An 18,434-nucleotide genomic window follows, 5' to 3' on the forward strand; every position below is an offset into this window, starting at 1 on the left:
TCGTGAAGTGTTCAGAGAAGCCAGGGACCAGGGGTCCCTGGGCAGCAGGTAGGGAGCTAGGACCCAAGTCCTCTCCAGGCCTGGAGAAGGTGCTCTGAAGCAGGGCTTCTGCAGTTATCCATTGTGGAAGACCTTCCAAACTTCCAATTTGTTACTTTTGTGATGAAGCATTCGTAAAAAGAAAAATTACTAGGAAAATGAAATTAAAAAAAACAAAAAAGAAGGTGCAGCACACAGATTCAACCGTTTTGGGATTAGGGTCAAAGGTATAAAGTCACTCTGTCAAATGGCCACCTTCGATTACCTCACAGACGGGAAACGAATGGTTGCTCGGCCCACACTGGCCCACCGTCCACCCTTTGAATGGCATTGTTTCTCTTCTGTCTCTTCTTCAGCTTTTTAAGAAACATGTCCTTGAGCTGTATTTCCTTCTCTTGCTGCCGTCCCATTTTGTTTCTCCTCCTCAAAGTCAAACGTTTGGAAGAAGTACTTGGACTACTTACCACCTCCTATTACTCTTAAACCAAATACATTTTCTAGTTTTCACTGTTTCATTTTCCTAAAACTGCCATAACTAAAATTATCAACTACCTCTTTACTACAAAATACAGTGGATACATCTCAGACCTTCCCTTTCTTACTATTCCTGAAATATTTGATTTTTTTTTTTTTTTTTTTAATCAGAACCACTTTTCAAAACTGCCTGGAATAGAAAGAGCTCAAGGAAAAAGCAAAGCCTCTGATTGGTCTCCTGGGAACCACTTCCTCTTTTATTTTATTTTTTTATTTTTTAAAAGATTTTATTTATTTATTCATGACACACACACACACAGAGAGGGGCAGAGACACAGAGGGAGAAGCAGACCCCATGCAGGGAGCCCGACGTGGGACTCGATCCCGGGTCTCCAGGATCAGGCCCTGGGCGGAAGGCGGCGCTAAACCACTGAGCCACCGGGGCTGCCCCCACTTCTCCTTTTAGATTTTCTTACAGTTTCCCCCAAATCTATTTCACAAAGACTTCTGAATTGTTTATAAATGTAAGACACCTTTCTAAGCATTTGGCCAGTGCCAATGTACCTAGTCTTTGCAATCACTTCATGAAATAGGTATTGCTATTGTGGTCATTTTAGGGTGGAAGGAATTAAGACTTCATTTGGAGCTTTTTAAAAATACTTTTCTTGTTGCAGTCTAGACTATGATTCTCTGAACCTGCCAAACACCTTCCATCTGGGGAGCTCCCTTCGCTGCCCGTCTGGGTGGGACCTACTGTCTGCTTTATCTGGTGTCATCCTCTTTCTTGATTTTTCCATCTCCTTTATTTTTTTTTTAAGAAAGGGCACATGGGAAGTGAAAATTCTATGACTCTTTCCATATCTAAAAACATCTCTATTCTGCTTATTTACTGGAGTGATGTTTTGGCTAGAAATATAATTTTGGCTTGAGAGAAGAATTCCTTTAGAAATTCTAAAGCATTGTTGTAAGCCTTCCTAAAGCTGTTGTTGCTGATGATAAGTCTGATAATGGTCTGTTTCTCATCCCATGGTATGTGATATGCTTTTTCTATTCTGGAATCTTTTAATTGTTTTGGTGTTTTGAAATTTTGTATGAAAGGTCTAATGTAGGCAGGATTATAAGATGTCTCCCAAGATTTTCTACCTCTGTGATCTCAATGCCCTACATAATTCCAGGGTCTATGAATGTGATGAGTTTTACTCCCATTAATGGGGTTATATTTATGGCACGGTTGACCTTAAGATAGGGAGACTTTGGGGCACTCGAATTAATTACATGAGCCCTTTGGAAACAAAGAGCATTTTTGCTGGTTACAGAAGAGGAAGCCAGAGATCGAAGCACAAAAATGGTTCAATACTCCGTTGCTGGCTTGAAGATGGAGAAGGTCACTGGTAAGGAATTCAGGCGGCCTCTAGATGTGGGAGTGGCCCCAGCTCAGTCAGTAAGGAAATGGGGATCTCAGTCCTACAACTACAAGGAACTGAATCCTGTCAACGAGAATGAGCTTGGAAGCAGACTTTTCCCAAGAACATCCAGATGAGGACTCAAGTTGGTGGACACTTTGATCCCAAGCCTAGTGATAGAGTAGAGAACCCAAAATGCATCTTATATGAGATTATGAAAATTTTTGGTCTTTCATGGTTTTCTCACATGTCTGGCAATCCTTTAAAATGGTATGTTACAGGAGAACAGAGACTGTTCTTTTTCCACTGCTGATGAAATTCTTGATAAATAATTCTCAAATTAATTGAGTGAGTCAATGAATGAAGGAACGAGGTGATAGAACTTTGTGTGCAAGGGAAGAACACTGATGACAGGGCTCTACTCCATGTGGACACACTAGAAGAAGGTTCCTTTCAGAGATGAAGCCTCCCAAATTTTGCCTGGGGTAAGTGCAGAGTCATTATGAACGCAGAAATGATTAAAGGGGAATCAGAAAGAGTCAAGGTTGAGCATACATATTTATTCTGTCCCCTTGCTGTCACCACCCCCTTATTGCCTCTGGTCTTCATGTTACCAACTCTCTCCCCATGCTGACTGGGAAGCCTCTTCAAGGTTGAGCTGGGCAGATAGACACCTTCCTTGCCTCTAGCTCCTTTTCTTCACATGTTGAGATGATTCTAGATTCCTCTGCTCTGCTGCATCAGTTTTTTTAAAAAGGGATTTTCCAGAAATTTGTTCATGTCTTTATCTGCCGAAGGTTCTCTCCATTCTCTTCATTGTGGAGGATTTATAACATCTTCATTCCATTATTTTCATTTGAATATAGTATCAAGAGTGGGAGAGGAAGGGAGGAGACAATATGCTCCGGTCACAATCTTGAACTTGGAACCCACTCCCTAACTAATTCTTACTGCTTTTTCCTACCTTTATGGCTGTGACACCACAGACCTTTTATCAGAGTTTAGAGAGAAAAATAGCCAAACTAAATTGATAAATATTAAGCTTTAAGTAGGTGATGCTACTATTAGAGATGTTTTATTGTTAATCTAAATTAAACTAACTGATGGAATTAGAAACTAAGTAAAAGAATTTTTTTGAGCCAAGAGCCTTTCCTTAAAATAACTCTCAAGTATAATTTTTTTTTACACAAGTCTTGGGAAAGAAAAATGGGAAAATGAGTATTGAGATTCTCCAGTGCCTCCTTCTCCCTCTGCCTATGTCTCTGCCTCTCTCTCATGAATAAATAAGCAAAATCTTTTAAAAAATAAAGAAAGAAAAGAAAGAAAAGGTTGAACATGAAGCTCAGAACTCACAGATCTCTAGACTCTTGGGTGTGCCTCTGGAGGAGAAGAACATAAGTGACTTGTTTGGGTCCAGATTTCTCCTGTGTTCCAGGTGCTGTCAGAAGTAAATTCCCATGGCTGTAAGACAGGGGTCCACAAACTGTGGCCCATCGGCCAAATGTGTACTTCCAGCTGTTCTTATCAATAAAGTTTTGTTGGAAGACAGCCACATCCTCAGGGTCATGTGGGGCAACTTTTGCAGACAGCTGCAACGTGAGTAGCCAGCGGAGGCCATATAACCCACAAAGCCTAACTATTTACCATCTAGCCCTTTCCAGAGAAGGATGACTTGCCCCTGGTCTAAGGCAAAGAGGACAATCCCATTCCTCTTGCTAGTAACTGGTTTAGGAAAGGACGTATGACCAATAAATTGTCAGTGAGAAAATTGTGGAGAAGACAGCCGTGCGGCTTTGAGGGCAGATTTCCACCCTTTGAAAGGAACACTCTTTTATCTCCTGCTATGTTGTGTCTACAAGTGTGAAAATGGCCTGGCTCCTGGATAGTGTGTTTAACCCACTAAACTGATCAATTTAGGAGCTGCCCTCTCTCAGGACTCCTTGTTTTTTTGTTTTTTTAAAGATTTTATTTATTTATTTATTTATTTATTTATTTATTTATTTATTTATTTATTCATGAGAGACAGAGAGAGAGAGAGAGAGGCAGAGACACAGGCAGAGGGAGAAGGAGGCTCCCTGCAGGGAGCCGGATGCAGGACTCGATCCCAGGACCCTGGGATCACAACCCAAGGCAAAGGCAGACGCTCAACCACTGGGCCACCCAGGCATCCCATGAACTCCTTGTTTTGTAAGATAGTAAATAGTCCTTGTTGTTTAAATCATCTTGAATTGAGTTTCTCTTACATGCAGCTCAAAGTCTTCTCACTGTAACACCGCCTTGCTTCCAACATGAAGACTGGCGGGAGGAGAGGTAAGAAAAACCAGGCCTCTGTTTCTATTTTCTTTTCCACCCTGTCCTGAGGACTGTGCTGCCCTAGTTACATACCTACCTTTTAAGGAAAGGAGGCCATTTCTGTGAATGAAATGCTTCTCAGAGCTGCAGCATCATGTCTGTGCCAGCAACATTTGGGTCCTTTTGTCTGTTGGAAGCTTCTAGAACATTAGCACTGCAGAGAGAAACTCTTGCTTTACAAGTATGGAAATATATCTGTCTGAACTCTTAAGCTGCTTTATTGAGGATTAAAAAAAAGATAGCATTTAAATGCAAACATCAAATGTATCAGGTTTTCTGGTTTCTATAAATTTTTAACACAGTTATGGATTTCAATTCATATTATGTATATAGAGGGTTTAAATATTTTATTTTTTTCTCCAGGTAATAGTATAAAATCATGATAGTTTCTAGAAGCATAAAGTGATTATTTCATTTTGTCTTACTAATAAATACTGAGTGAAGCATTTTATGTGTTGTCCCAAAGTAGTATCTTAAATTGAATTTAGTAAATCCAGTAACTTAAACTCCTTTGATTCACCACCTAATCTACATAAATCAAGGTTCCTCAGAGAACTAATTGAAGCTATTTTCCCATTTATAGTTGAAACAAGTATTTTTGCAGTGCAACCCCATTTCATAATAAAAATTCTTGCTGGTAAATTCTCTTCCAGCATGTAATTGTGATAGTCCTGAAGGCACTTTTAATTTTGTTAGGTGCAAATTGTTCATGCTACTAGGTGCAAAAATCATAAAATAAAGGTGAAATTCCTGATACATGCAGAAAATTTTAGATCTCATTATTTATATTGCTCTATTTTGTCTGTTTAATCTTTTATAAAGTCTCTTTTTATTTTAAGATGACAAATAGACACACACTTTTGAGAGGGGATTTTGAAGTACATAGTAAATGAAAGTTAAAGGAATATGTTATATTCTTACATGACAAATTCCTTTCCCCCCTATTATTCCACTTATCTATTCCTGATTTTGTCAGGAAAAGAACAGCAGTTGCAATATTGCATCCTTAATCTCTACTTTTGATAAAATACATAAATTCATTTAAGCTTGATAACAGCCCTACTACTGGTATATTGTATTACATTACTACCATTATCCTGCAGAAAAAGAAACCAAAGTTTTTAAAATAAGGTGGCCAAGGCCACACAGCTCATAGGTAGCAGTCACTTTATCAAGTCTGTGCTGTCCACCCACAATATTCAGAGACATTCAAGATCAACAAAAAGAAATAAAATATTGATGTGAATTTAGGCTTATAAAGATTGTTGTAATAAACAAAACATGTCTGTTAGATGTCTAAATCAATCAGTGTTGGAAGAGAGGATTTAGTTACTAGTTAAGAGAGTTTCCACTCAATCCTCTTGTTTTTCTGGTAAAAATAATAATGGTGAAATAACAGCACCAATTTTCTCAGAACTTCAAAGTAAACAGAGATCTTTCACCTCCATCTAACTCAACTTTTCCAAAATAAATAAAATAGGAACAGTTACAACTCGGTAGCAAAACAATAAAAATTAAAAAATAAATAAAAACAGAAACAAATAATCTGATTACAAAATGGGCAAAGGACCTGAATAGACATTTTTCTTTTTTTTAATTTATTTTTTTTAAGTTTTTTTTTTTTTTTTTTTTTATTTTTTTATTTACGATAGTCACACAGAGAGAGAGGCAGAGACACAGGCAGAGGGAGAAGCAGGCTCCATGCACCGGGAGCCCGACGTGGGTGGGATTCGATCCCGGGTCTCCAGGATCGCGTCCTGGGCCAAAGGCAGGCGCCAAACCGCTGCGCCACCCAGGGATCCCCTGAATAGACATTTTTCTAAAGAAGACATACAGATTACCAACAGGTACGTGAAAAGGTACTCAACATCACTCATCGGGGAAATGCAAATCAAAACTACAATGAGGTATCCCCTCATGCCTGTTGGGATGGCAATCATCAAAAAGACAAAAGAGAACAAGAGTTGGTGAGGATTTGGAAAAGATAGAACCCTTGTGCACTATTTGTGGGAATGTAAATTGGTACAGCTACTTTGTAAAACATTGTGGAGATTCCTCAAAAAAAGAAAGAAAGAAGAAAGAAGAGAGAGAGAGAGAGAGAGAAAGAAAGAAAGAAAGAAAGAAAGAAAGAAAGAAAGAAAGAAAGAAAGAAAGAAAGAAAGAAACTTGATACGCTCCACCAAATCTACTAGGTATTTATGCAAGAAACATAAAAATACAAAAATTTGTATTTGATTATTTATTGAAACCTTATTTATAAGAACGTAAAATCTGAACGAACCTAAATGTCAACCAAGAGGTGAACTGATAAACAAATCGTGCTGTGTTCATGCAAAGGCTACTACTTAGCAATAATTAACTACTAACACACAACACAGTTGAAAGAAGCCAGATACAAAAGATTGTATGATTCCATGTATAAGAAATTTTAGAAAAAGTGGTTCCGGGGTGCCTCAGTCAGTTAGGCATCTGCCTTTGGCTCAGGTCATGGTCTCAACCACTGGGACTGGGCCCCATGTTGGGCTCCCTGCTCAACGGGGAGTCGGCTTCTGCCTCTGCCCCTCCCCCCACTCATGTGTGCGCATCTGTTCTCTCTCTATCTCATAAATAAATAAAATATTTCAAAAAAAGAGAGAAATTCTAGAAAAAGCAAAATTACAGCAACAGAAATCAGAGTAGTGGTCTTTGGGGGCTAGGTTATAGAGGGAAAGGATTGGCTACAAAGACACACGATGGAATTTTGGGGGGTGATGAATATGTTCTATGACATGATTGTGGTGATGATTATGCTACTGTGTGCATTGGTAAAAAATCTTCAAATTATACACACAAGTTGGTGAATTTTATTATATGTGAATTATACTTCACTAAAGCTGACCAAATAAAAGAAGAAATGGCAAATATTCTTAGAGTTGAACAGATATGAACTTCCTTGAATTTTGTTTTTCTCACAAATATACCTTTATCTGTTCTCCTTCTTCATTCCTCAGACCATAAGGTGTCCCTTCTCATATTTAAGGCCGAACTCTATCTTGACTTGATTTCATTCCTTCTATTACATTGATTCCCTCTATCTCCTCTAGTCTACTGTCTCTGTTCATTTTCTACACCCAGGGATCTTCCCTGGCTCCTCCTCTTAACCTTTAAACATGATAAAACAAAACAGAAACATACATCAGCCATAGTTTCAGCTGTGTTTCTCTCCTCCCTCTTCAACCAATCTTTGTAAAATAGGTTATTCTCTGTGTCTTGGCTTATGCGATTTCCTTGCCTACAATTCCTTTCCTTGTCCCTTCATCCTTCACCCTCCATTTTCACCTGATCGACTCCTAAAGCAGTCAATATTAGCAGTTCCTCTGGAATCTTTCCCCTATACCTTCTGCAACTTTGGGTCTAAATGTTCCGTCTTCTGTTCTCCAAAGTGCTTATTCCTTATTCCTTTAAAATCAGCTTATTTTTGAGGCTGTCCTTAGGGTATGGAATTTGTGTCACTACATCTGCTACATCTAGGACATAGCAAATGTTTTGTGTGAAATGTAAATAATATTTTGTAATGTATAAAACATATATAAATGAGAGTCTTCATATAAAGGGCTGAGGGTGGGAAAAAATAAAATGCTAATGGTGAGCCATTTATAGAAATTAAATTAAATTACCTTTGGGGCAAATTTTTAAAAATAACCCCAAAATGAGTTATATACTTTAGAAATACCAATCTCAGTTGGGACTGTGCACTGTGTAATATGTAAAGCAATTGTCAGATTCTGAGGTTACATGATAACATCATACAGATTAATCCATCTAGAATTCTAGATAGACATGGGTTTCATCGTCTTCCTTATGCCTTGTAGGAGAACTACACACATTTCAAATTGCTTTCATACATACTTTACCATTAGATGTGTTCAGCTGCACTATAGCAAAGCTAAGGCACGTGTTGCCATGTTACATTGTTGTATCTGCCTCAAGATAGAGTAAAATTCCTGCCACTGGAGGTATTGAAGGTGAGGGTGGATGACAGACCACCCCCACTGGGCCATTCTCCATCTTCAAAAAGATACAGATTGATCACATAAAAGTCAGTGTCCTCTTGACTGTTGACAATGACCTTTTAGGAGAAGTTATTTTTTATATAGGTCATATGTAACATAAAACTTTCATTTTTTTTCTTTAGAATTAGAGGGCTATGATTTAATCCAAAAACAGTCATATTTCATCAGGCAGCCCTTCATGGAATTATGTAATCATAATTCACAGTTTACCTTAGTATTTTAAAAACATGTCTTAGTTGTAATTTCATGTAGGCCTTCTTCAATCCTTACTGACTTTCTATTCAAATGGGCACGGATTAAAATACAACTGCTGCTGGATGTGTGAATTGCCAATAAACCTGACAAACCAAAGCATGTCCCATGCTACAAAGAGCCAGCAAGTACACTTTGCATTAGACATGGTATTATTTATAGCTCATATTGTTGACACACGCACAAATCAATGCAGGTGGTAACAACAGGAGACACCCACGAGCATCTCTTGAACAATAGGTGTCACTCTTCCTCCTGAATCTGGCCCCTATTTGTTTTGGGAGAGCTAAGGAGTTTAGTTTTATCATTCGCTGTTTGTAGATACTGTCTTCATAAGTCAAGTCTTTTATTAGCATGAATAGAAAATAGTGTTTCCCTTGTCACTTATAGACAATAATCACCCACTTTACAAATTGCTGATTGAAAAGATCATGGTCATTAACATTTGTTGAGCAGCCCCTGGGTACAATGGGCTGTAACAGGAAGAAGAGAAAGGAGAAATGAATGAGAAAGTGAAGGGCAGGTTCCAGAGAGAGTGTTTAAGCTGCCTATCAAGACTCTTAGACATACTGTGTGTGCTAGAAAGGCAATTTAATTTAGCAAATATTTATGTACTATTAACTGAAGCACTGGGATAGTTCTAAAAGGTGATTTTAAAAGGCCCAGACATAGCATGCTCCCTCAAAGAATGAATGTCCAGCTATACAGACAGAACATAAGCATGTAAAAAGGAACTGACAAGACCATTCAGTAAATTAGATTAAATGAGTAATGAAGAGCATAAAGGCAACAGATGTGGGCAGCTGAGTGAGGGAAATATATGATTTAGGAGAAATTGGCTGTAAGGTGGAGCTTTTAGAATGGGCAGCATTTGATGCATGGAGGAGAGAGAGGAAGGCTGTAATGAGAGTCAGTGATAGATTCCCACCTCTACTGTGCCAGAGGGGATGTAGAAGTCATTCTGGGATAATGGGGGGCAGCCACCAGAAGCCCGTTTTGGGCATGACTACGGAGAACTCGGAGTAATAATAAGTACATTTTGCTTTACTGGGTTCTGCAAGACAAAAACAAAAGGATGACAAAATATTTTTTATTTTCCTTTTTGTGCTTTGGAAAGTTGGTTTTCCTATTGTCTTTTATAACTTCCAGAAATATTGATTTGTATTTCAACTAACTCACGTATCTTGGGGAGCTACTCTGAAAGGCCTTGGGCAGGTAACGAAACTATGTTCCAGGCCTTCCTCTGAGAAAACAGATACCTGGAACACAAAGGATTCTAATCTAGGGCAGCATGCATTTACCTGTGTAAGAGAGATTTCAGGTGAGACCCACCTTATTCTTCAGATAAGGAAGACTTTGTGTCTTAGGCATCAGCATACATATATATCCTACACTTGTTTTGTCTTAGTGCCTGAGATGGCACCACCACCTGAGGCTGAGAATTCTTTTAAAGGTTCTTTGCAAAAAAGAGCCATCGAAACTCAAGAAGTGGTGAATTTCAAGCTCTATGGCCAAAACCTGAGGAAATACTGAAGATGAGGACAATCGCCAAGATATGTGACAGCTTTCTCCTCGGGTGACTGCCACTGTGTCTGGCCAGACTCATTGGAGCACTAGGAATCCTTACTTCCGCTCCCTGTCAATAGTGGAATGCACATCTGAGCAAACCTGTGTGCGTCTGAGCCATGCACGTGGGTAAGACCATGGGCTCTGTAGCTCACAAGCCCCTCTCAGGGCTGCTAGTGATCTGGCATCAGTGCCTACCTGTTTGGGAAAAATGTTTACATCAGCTTTCATATTCAGAAGAAAAATACTCCGCTGACTTTTCAAAGAACACGTTTGTTATTGAAGAGGGGGGCATAGGGAGAACCGGCTACTGAACGATGTGGGGCAGATTTGCTCCCATGTGTCAAAAAAAGTCTTAATTCCTTCAAAGAATGAAAATATTGATTTTTTTGGAGGTAGCACTACAAATTAAATGTGAATCGACAAAAATAATTTCTCTTTTATTCAATTAATTGAAGTAAAGAAATGGTTTCCCACCATCAGTGTTTTAAAATGATGATTCAATGCCTGTCACATACTATGGCAAGTGAAAACATTTGCTTAGTGGTTATTGGTTAATCAAACATTTTTCACAAAAAAATTGTTTCGGTTGCACAAATCATCTTAGCCGTAGGTTGGGCAAATATTATGCTACCTTCTTGTTTTACAAAAGAAAGAGCATGAAAAGTACAGTGTAGGGTATATAATCAACAATCTTATAATTCTGTTGTATGGTAAATAATAATAATAAAAACCAAAACGAAAGAAAGAAAACCAAGAAGTTGCTTGGCTAGAATTATAGTCTAGTCAGTCCAAAACCCATATTCTTTCCAAATCATAGCACTAAGTGAACTCATAAAATGACACTTTGGAATATGCCTTTCCAAAATGAAGGGAGGTTAAATATTCAGAAACTGATACGAGTGGACATAAGAATTTAGTATATGATAAAGGAAGCAGTAGAAAAGGAGTGGTAGTTTATGAATGGGCTTGGAACACTGTTAAATCATCTGAAAAAAAAAAAAAAAAGGTAGGTCCCCTCCTCGTATCAACATGAATTCCAGATGGACTGACAATTTCAATGTAAAAGGCGAACCCCTGAAAGAACTAGAAGAAAAGAGGTGGCTATTTCTGTACGTCTGGTGTGAAGATCACTCACTAAATATAACAGCAGAGCAAAAGCCATGAAAGAAGCAAGTGGTGATAGTAGAGAGATATGTATTTTTTAAAAAGGCAAGTGATATATTTGATTACATAAAACATAAGACTTCTTTAAGCCAAATAACCATATACAGAATTAAGCTGAACGATTCACTAGAGAAACATTGCAAACTATATCACAAAATATTTTTATGGTTGATATATAAATATTTCTTACATCCCAATAAAAGATGGACACCCTACAAGAACTATGGGGAAATGTCTTTAATAGCAAATCCATAAAAGTAAAAGAAAGAACCAATAAACATTAAAAAATGCAATTTCACTATCCTAGAGATTTAACTAAATTCAGAGTTGGACTGTGTTGTTCAAACCCATGGGTGGCTACAAAGCTAAACTTTTTTTGGCCTAGGATAAATTATTTAGTTTAACGTTTTTTTTTTAGTTTAACATTTTAACCTATGAAGTGGACTTATCATTTTTGTGCCTCATGTGCCTTGCCTGTATTATGATAGTATGAATAGAGCATTCTTCATAGTATCTACTTCATAGGATTAATGTGAGGATCAAATAGTATAATTCATTTTAAGTGCTCTAAAAAGTGTTTTTTTTTACAGCAAACACTGCAGATTTTTTATGTAAATTAAAATAGCAATGAGGATTCATTTTTTACTTCTCAGATTGTCAAAAATTTATAGACATCATAATGCTTCTGGTAAGGACTGGGATATTAGTCTCACATACACTGCTAGTTGAGTGTAAATTGATGAACTCTTTCAAAAGGACAAAATATATCAAGCTTTAAAATTTATAAATCCTTTGCTCTAATATTTTCTCTTCTAGATATTTCTTCTGAGCAAATGAGTACTGTTTGTTAACGTGTTATTTTCATTAGGAAAAAATTAAGTAACAGCAATATAAAATAGTTAAATTATGATACACATATTCTTTTTTATTGAGGTATCATTATATTAGTTTCAGGTATACAATATAATGACTTGTTATTTGAATATATTGGTAAATGCTCACCACAGTAAATCTAATTATATTCTTTAAAAGTATGCCTGTATTAAATATATGCATGTAATGTATATATGTATATATATGTTTAGATTATATTCGATTCTATATATATAATTTGTATATGTGATGTTCTATGTGGAAAATAAGACATAGAAGTAGATCAGATTACATATAGATCATACGTGAATACGATGTACACATGGGTTTATCCACTGAACAAGGGGCAGAGAAATTATTTGAATTTTCTTTCTTAGCTATTGTCTCTAAAACTTTACAATGATTACTTTTATAAGAAAAACAATAATAACTGCATTGTCGTTGTTTTTCCTTAAAAAGATAAAGAAGACATGGGGAATGCGAGAGGCAGGTAGGGGAAGAAGGTTTTAGATTTCCTTGTGGTTCAAATTCTAACATGGTAAATGGGAGCATTATCCCTAGGGCTGCACCTCACCCAAGTAATGGGTGCCAACTCAGCTCTTGCTCATGGGTTTATTACTAACTAGATTGAATGGCTTTTAAAACCGAGGCAGAGGCTGTGAATGTCCTGAGCTAAGACAAAAGCCAACTTCTTGGCTTTACCATTGACATCACTTAAACTTCAGCAAATCACCCACCCAAATGGATATGAATTAGTAACTCATGCGGATAATAGAAAAATTGCATTTGGTTTTCTGAATTAACATTGACTGAACATCCTATTCCCTGCCAGCGCTTTGCTGGGCTTTGGGGATACTACAGGAAAGAGTCAGGGCTCTGACCTGCTCTAGCAAACTCTCCCTCAGGTGAAGTAGAGAGACACTTAACAAACATTGGCTGTAGAGTATGGCAGATGTTATGAGGGAAGGGCCCCCTGCTGCTATTCACCAGATATTTACAAATTGTCCGCTATGTGCAACGTGCTGCCAAACACACTGAGGATGTAGCCATGAACCTACTGATCCCTGCCTTTGTAGGGCTTACCTGCCTTTGTGGGGCTTACATTCTAGTGAAGGAAGAGAGAAAATTAAAAAAAAAAAAAAAAAAAGAAAGATAATACAATGTAGGTAAGATGGTGGGAAGTTGTAAATAAAACATAAAGCGGGAAAAAGGGTGAGGGAGCAATTGTAATTAGATAAAAGATAAAGGGAGCCTTCCAGAGAAAATAATATTTGACTGAAGATCCAGAGGAGTGAAAGGTGTGAGTCATGTGAATATTTAGGGTGGGATCATTTTGGAAGAGGGAAAAGAAGAGGAGGGAAAAAAAAGAGTCAAAGTAGAAGCAGAGGGCCCAGTAACAGCAAAGGCTTTGAAGTGAGAACATGCTGGTACTTTCCAAGAGCTGTAAGTGGTCTGTGTGATTGGAGATAGTGAGAGAGGAGAGCATATAGCAGGTGATGGTGTCAGAGAGGTAACAGCAATAGTCCAGATCCTATATTGGCCTTATAGCCAAATGTAAAAGTCTTTGCCTTTTATTGTGAAGTCACTGCAGTGTTTTGAGCATAGGAGGGGCATGACCTGTATATTATAGTAAGATCACTCTGTTATTTTCTTGCAAATTCAAAAGCAAGGATACCCATTATGATTATATTGCAATGATTTAGGTGAGGATGGACATAGCTTGAAACAGGTTGGAGGCAAGGGATAAAGTGAGAAGTTGCTGGATTCTGGATATGTTCTTGAGTCCACAGAATTTGTGGATGGATTGGAAATAGGGCATCACAGGAAGAAAGAAGTTAAGAGTGACTATTTTTTTTTTTAACATGAGCAAGGAAAGAATGGAGTTGCCATTAAATAAAATGCAGAAGACAATAGGAGGAGCAACTTTTGAGAGTAGGAGATAAGTTTAGTGTTTGACATGTAAAGGCTGAGATGCCTGAAAGCCATCTGAAAGGAGATGTCAGAGAGGCATAAGAATAGGAGTTCAGGGAAGAGAGTAGGGCTGGGGTGCAGACATGAGCATCTTCAGCATTTAGATGGTATTCAAAGGGATGAGATAGGACAATACTCAGAAAGACTGGGTGTAGACAGAGAAGAGAAGAGGTTCAGACTCCAATGTGAAAAGACAAGGAATATGAGGTAGAGTCACCAAAGAAGAGTGAGAAGGAGCAGTCCTTGGGGTAGAAGGACAACATCCCAGAAAACAAGAGAAGAAAATGCTTTAAGGAAGCGAGATTGATCAACTCTCAAATATTGTTGGTAGGTTGGGCACTGGTAGGACTGAGAATAGCCACTAGATTTGGAAACATGGAAGTCCTATGTGACCATAAACCCTAACAAAGGCAATTGTATAGAAGAGGTAGGTATAAAAAGATGAAGGGGGTGGGTCCCTGAAAGATCAGGAAGTGAGGAGTTAGATACAACTATTCCAAGTGTTCTGGGGTTTAAAAAAATAGAAAAAGGAAAAAAACGGCGGGGGGGGGATTGAAGCATATGGAGAAAGAAATGGTGTTCAGATGGCATCCAGATTTTTATTTTTTTTATTTTTATTTTTTCAGATTTTTGTTTTTAATATAAGCGAAATAGCAGTGGTCATTTTAAAAATCCATAATAGAGAGAAAAATTGATGATGCAGGAGAGGAGAATTTACTGGATCACGGGCCTTGAGAAGGCAAGGGAAGATCTAATGTCTTAGTGGGGTTCTCTAGAAAAACAAAGCTTCACATGTGCACATTTTATTGGGAGGGTAAAATCACAAGGAGGCAGAGATGAGGCTAAAGGGTGTGTGGTGGGGAAAGAAAGAAAACAAGTGTGAGAGGGTATCACCGATCTGATGACAGCTTTGTGACAAACTGATTGCTGAGTCTTGCAGGACAGCCTCAGAGATGCCATGTCAGAGAAGTTAGTAAAGTCCCCAAACGGTACAGAGTTTGTTCAACAGTTCACACCTCCCATCGGAAAGCCCAGGGTAGGAGGCCAGAGCTGTGCACACATCGCAAAGGAGTAAGGAAGTTGCCATTGGGTTGTGCCCACTATGACCCTGGAAGCTGGGAGCGGTGCCCAGAGTGGGCCTCCTGGGCTGTAACGGCAGAGGTGGTGGCAGCACGAACCTAGTTCTCTGGCTGTGTAAACGAGGAGGTTGCAATTATCATCCAGGAGAGTGGGAGGCATAAAAAGACTGGGGAGCTGGGAGCACTCATCTTGTCTGGGGAGCCTCCGGAAGCTTCCTGGAGAAAGGGATCTGGAAACTGAGACATTAAGAATGAGCTGGAATTAATCAAATGGGCAGGGGACCTATCTCCTGGAAAAAGGAATATAGTATGTGATAAGACCTAGGGACCAGGAAAAACAACACATATAAATATTCCTGGCTAGAGTGTGAGATGGGCCACACATAGGCATTGATTTGGTAGAGGTAGGTGGGCGAAAGACGGACTTTCCAGGCCTTATACTTCATAGGGGTTTGGTCTTGTCAAACATTGTCTTAACATTGATGATAAGACTACTTGGTGAGTTAGGATTATTGAAGTGCAGTCCAAGGGTTAAGAGATTTATAGATACTTGTGAAATCGGAAACACTGGGAATTCCCGATGTCCCCACAATTAGACCCGTGAACAGAAAAGTGAGCGTATCTGCAACTCACAGATATGAAAAGTGTGAATCATTTTGGAAATAATAGACCGCATGATCTTCCGCTCCTCTGTAATGTCTCTATGGCTCTTACATCGGAGAGGAATTTAATGCTCGCCTTATGATGCTCAGGATCTTTAGGAAGAGGGTGCTCAGATTTACACAAACACCCATCTGTGCACAAACAGATATTCATGACTTTGGCGGGGAAGCTAGATAAAATGTGAAAGGGAGGAGCAAAAAATAAAACCAATTACTATCTTGGCAATAAGAGGTCTTTCACTCTGCTTAGCATCTCTGAAAAATAAGAGTATCATTAGCATCCATTCAGATAGTAACACGTCCCAATACTTCTATCTCTGGGAAGGTTTTATCCCTCCCACAAATAATCGAAAGATACTTGGACATAATGACATCTTAAACTGCAGAGAATTAAGAGCAAATAGGACAAAGTGATGAGACTCCATTTTTTTAAAAGTCGCACTTGGGGGGTACTCAAATTGCCGCTCTTCGACTAAACTTGCTAGCAGGGTCCCACCCATCCTGTGGGTCCTGGAATCACGCAGCCCTGAGGACAACACCCCTCTGACTTGGTTCCTCCTTCACTGTGGCCTGGATGCGCCTGCAGTGTTCTCAGAGTCGTGCTGAGAGCTGTGGAGGATCCCAAGAGAAGTCCCCACCCTTGGGAAGATCCCCAGAGGGAGCTCAGGAAGACTCCAGGTCTCCTGTCATCCCCCACTCAATAAGGTCATTGGCTGAGGTCCACGAGGCTTCTCCGGGTGAAAGAAGCATCTGGTAGGCCACATGAATCATGAGTGCTTCCATCATTAGCCATTAAAATACAGTGGAAAATTTAAGTCACTGCATGCATGACATGCTGTGGTCCTGGGGGTGGGGGGCTTGGGGAGGCCTCCTTTAATTAGTCCCATGGAACTGAGCACATGTCTAGCCATGGTCTTTTCTTTTGCTATTTTCCAAATAATGAGAGCTCTAATTGCCTCAGTCGGAGCGGCCCTTGCTCATGTTAATGGTTGGCTGCCAGTGTTCTTTCTCTTTCTTCCTTCCCTCTACCTCTATTCTCTACATACACATTCTCTCCCTTCCCTACCACCCACCCCCACCCACCCCTGTTTTTGGTCTGAATTTGATGAAAGTCTGGTTTTTACTCCCCGAAAGTTTAAGTGGCTAAATTAAATCACAACTCGCTTTGGCCAATGATCTAGGGAGCTCTTTAGGAATTGGGGAAACATTTTATTTACGACTCCGCTTTCCACCTGTGCTGACATGGCGTGGAATTTACAGCTGTATTGAAAGCGTTATAACCAGCACCTCAGAAATTCCACATTCTCCTGAGCTGCATTATTATGGAACATTTGTCAGGCAGCCAATTGCTGTGTCAGCCCCTAATTGATTTATATTAGCATCTGTAGGATCGAGGTGCTATGAGGGTGGGGGTGAGCCTGGACCCACCCCACCTACCCAATTGCTTGAGTGTCCTGTGGACATGAGAGATTTGCAAACAGAACTGAACACAGATACGGTGTTTTCCTTTTGTTTTGTTTTTAGGCAACATGTTTAAGATTACAGATGTGAGCAAAAACCAGTGTAAACTTTTACTACTTTGTGAAAAAGTTCATCGAGCTTAACTTCTCCCTGCCAGGCCCCATCACATAACGGTAAAGAACACCTGGCCCTAAAAGGTGAGCTGCATTTTCCCCTCGAGGCACGAGGTGGGAGGTGGGGTGGGGGGTGGATCAAGAAACCTAGAAACACCTTCCAACTGTTTTCCCCTGTCAGCCTTCATTTATAAATAAAGTAGTTAGCTCTAATAGCTCTTTTTTACACTTAGATCCCCCTCCTCCTGGATTAGAAACATAAATCTATATGACTCATTTAGAAACACCTGGACTGAAGTTAAGTCCAAGTTGAGGGATCCTGGAGGGATCAGCAAAAGGGATCATGGAGAGAATGCCCAAGACACTCACTCACTACAGCATTGGTTCCTGGGTACAAACGGTTTACATAAGAGTTCCCAAATGGTGGGGCTCCCAGGGCACCTTGGACAATTTCATTTTAGATGTTTGCATCCTTGATGGACACGACACCCCTGCCACTTCCTAGTCTATCCTATCTGGTTCACTGCACACATGACATTATGTGCCTGGCCTCTGTGGGCATACGAGTTTGCAATGATTCACAAACTGCCATTATGCAGCTTTTGCAAGAGGCATAGGGCGGGGATCGAGGATGATAGGAGATAGGAGACCGTAAAGCTATATCATGAAAGGCAGCAGTTCCTTAGGTTGGTCTAGGCGCTTGGTTATGGGGCAACCACAGCTGAGAGTAACTGTAGGAAGGGCCTCTTCCGACTGTCCTCAGAGAACTCCTGGCTGGTCAGCAGAGGTGGTGCCTCTACTGGTGGTAGGGCTGGGGCAGCTCATGGTGTTCCTTGATCTCCATGTGCCTGGGCTATGGTATCCTTAGTTCCGAGCGTGCCTGTGTCACAGTGCTCCTTGGGCACCACGTACCTTGATCACAACTTGCTTCAGTTACACTCCATAGACTTGACACGCCTTGGTCAGAATG

At 39.6% G+C, this 18,434-nt stretch overlaps 1 long non-coding RNA gene across 1 annotated transcript in view; it reads left to right on the forward strand.

The window, feature by feature from the left end:
• The window catches only part of LOC119873580, a 61,229-nt gene that overhangs the window by 17,932 nt on the left and 24,863 nt on the right, over window positions 1–18,434 (forward strand). The window contains exon 2 of the long non-coding RNA XR_005365315.1: window positions 17,415–17,548. This is a non-coding gene — a long non-coding RNA (uncharacterized LOC119873580). The remainder of the gene's footprint in view (window positions 1–17,414; window positions 17,549–18,434) is intronic.

The sequence above is a fragment of the Canis lupus genome, chromosome 10 (genome assembly GCF_011100685.1).
Source record: "Canis lupus familiaris isolate Mischka breed German Shepherd chromosome 10, alternate assembly UU_Cfam_GSD_1.0, whole genome shotgun sequence".
NCBI classification, from domain to species: Eukaryota; Metazoa; Chordata; class Mammalia; order Carnivora; family Canidae; genus Canis; species Canis lupus.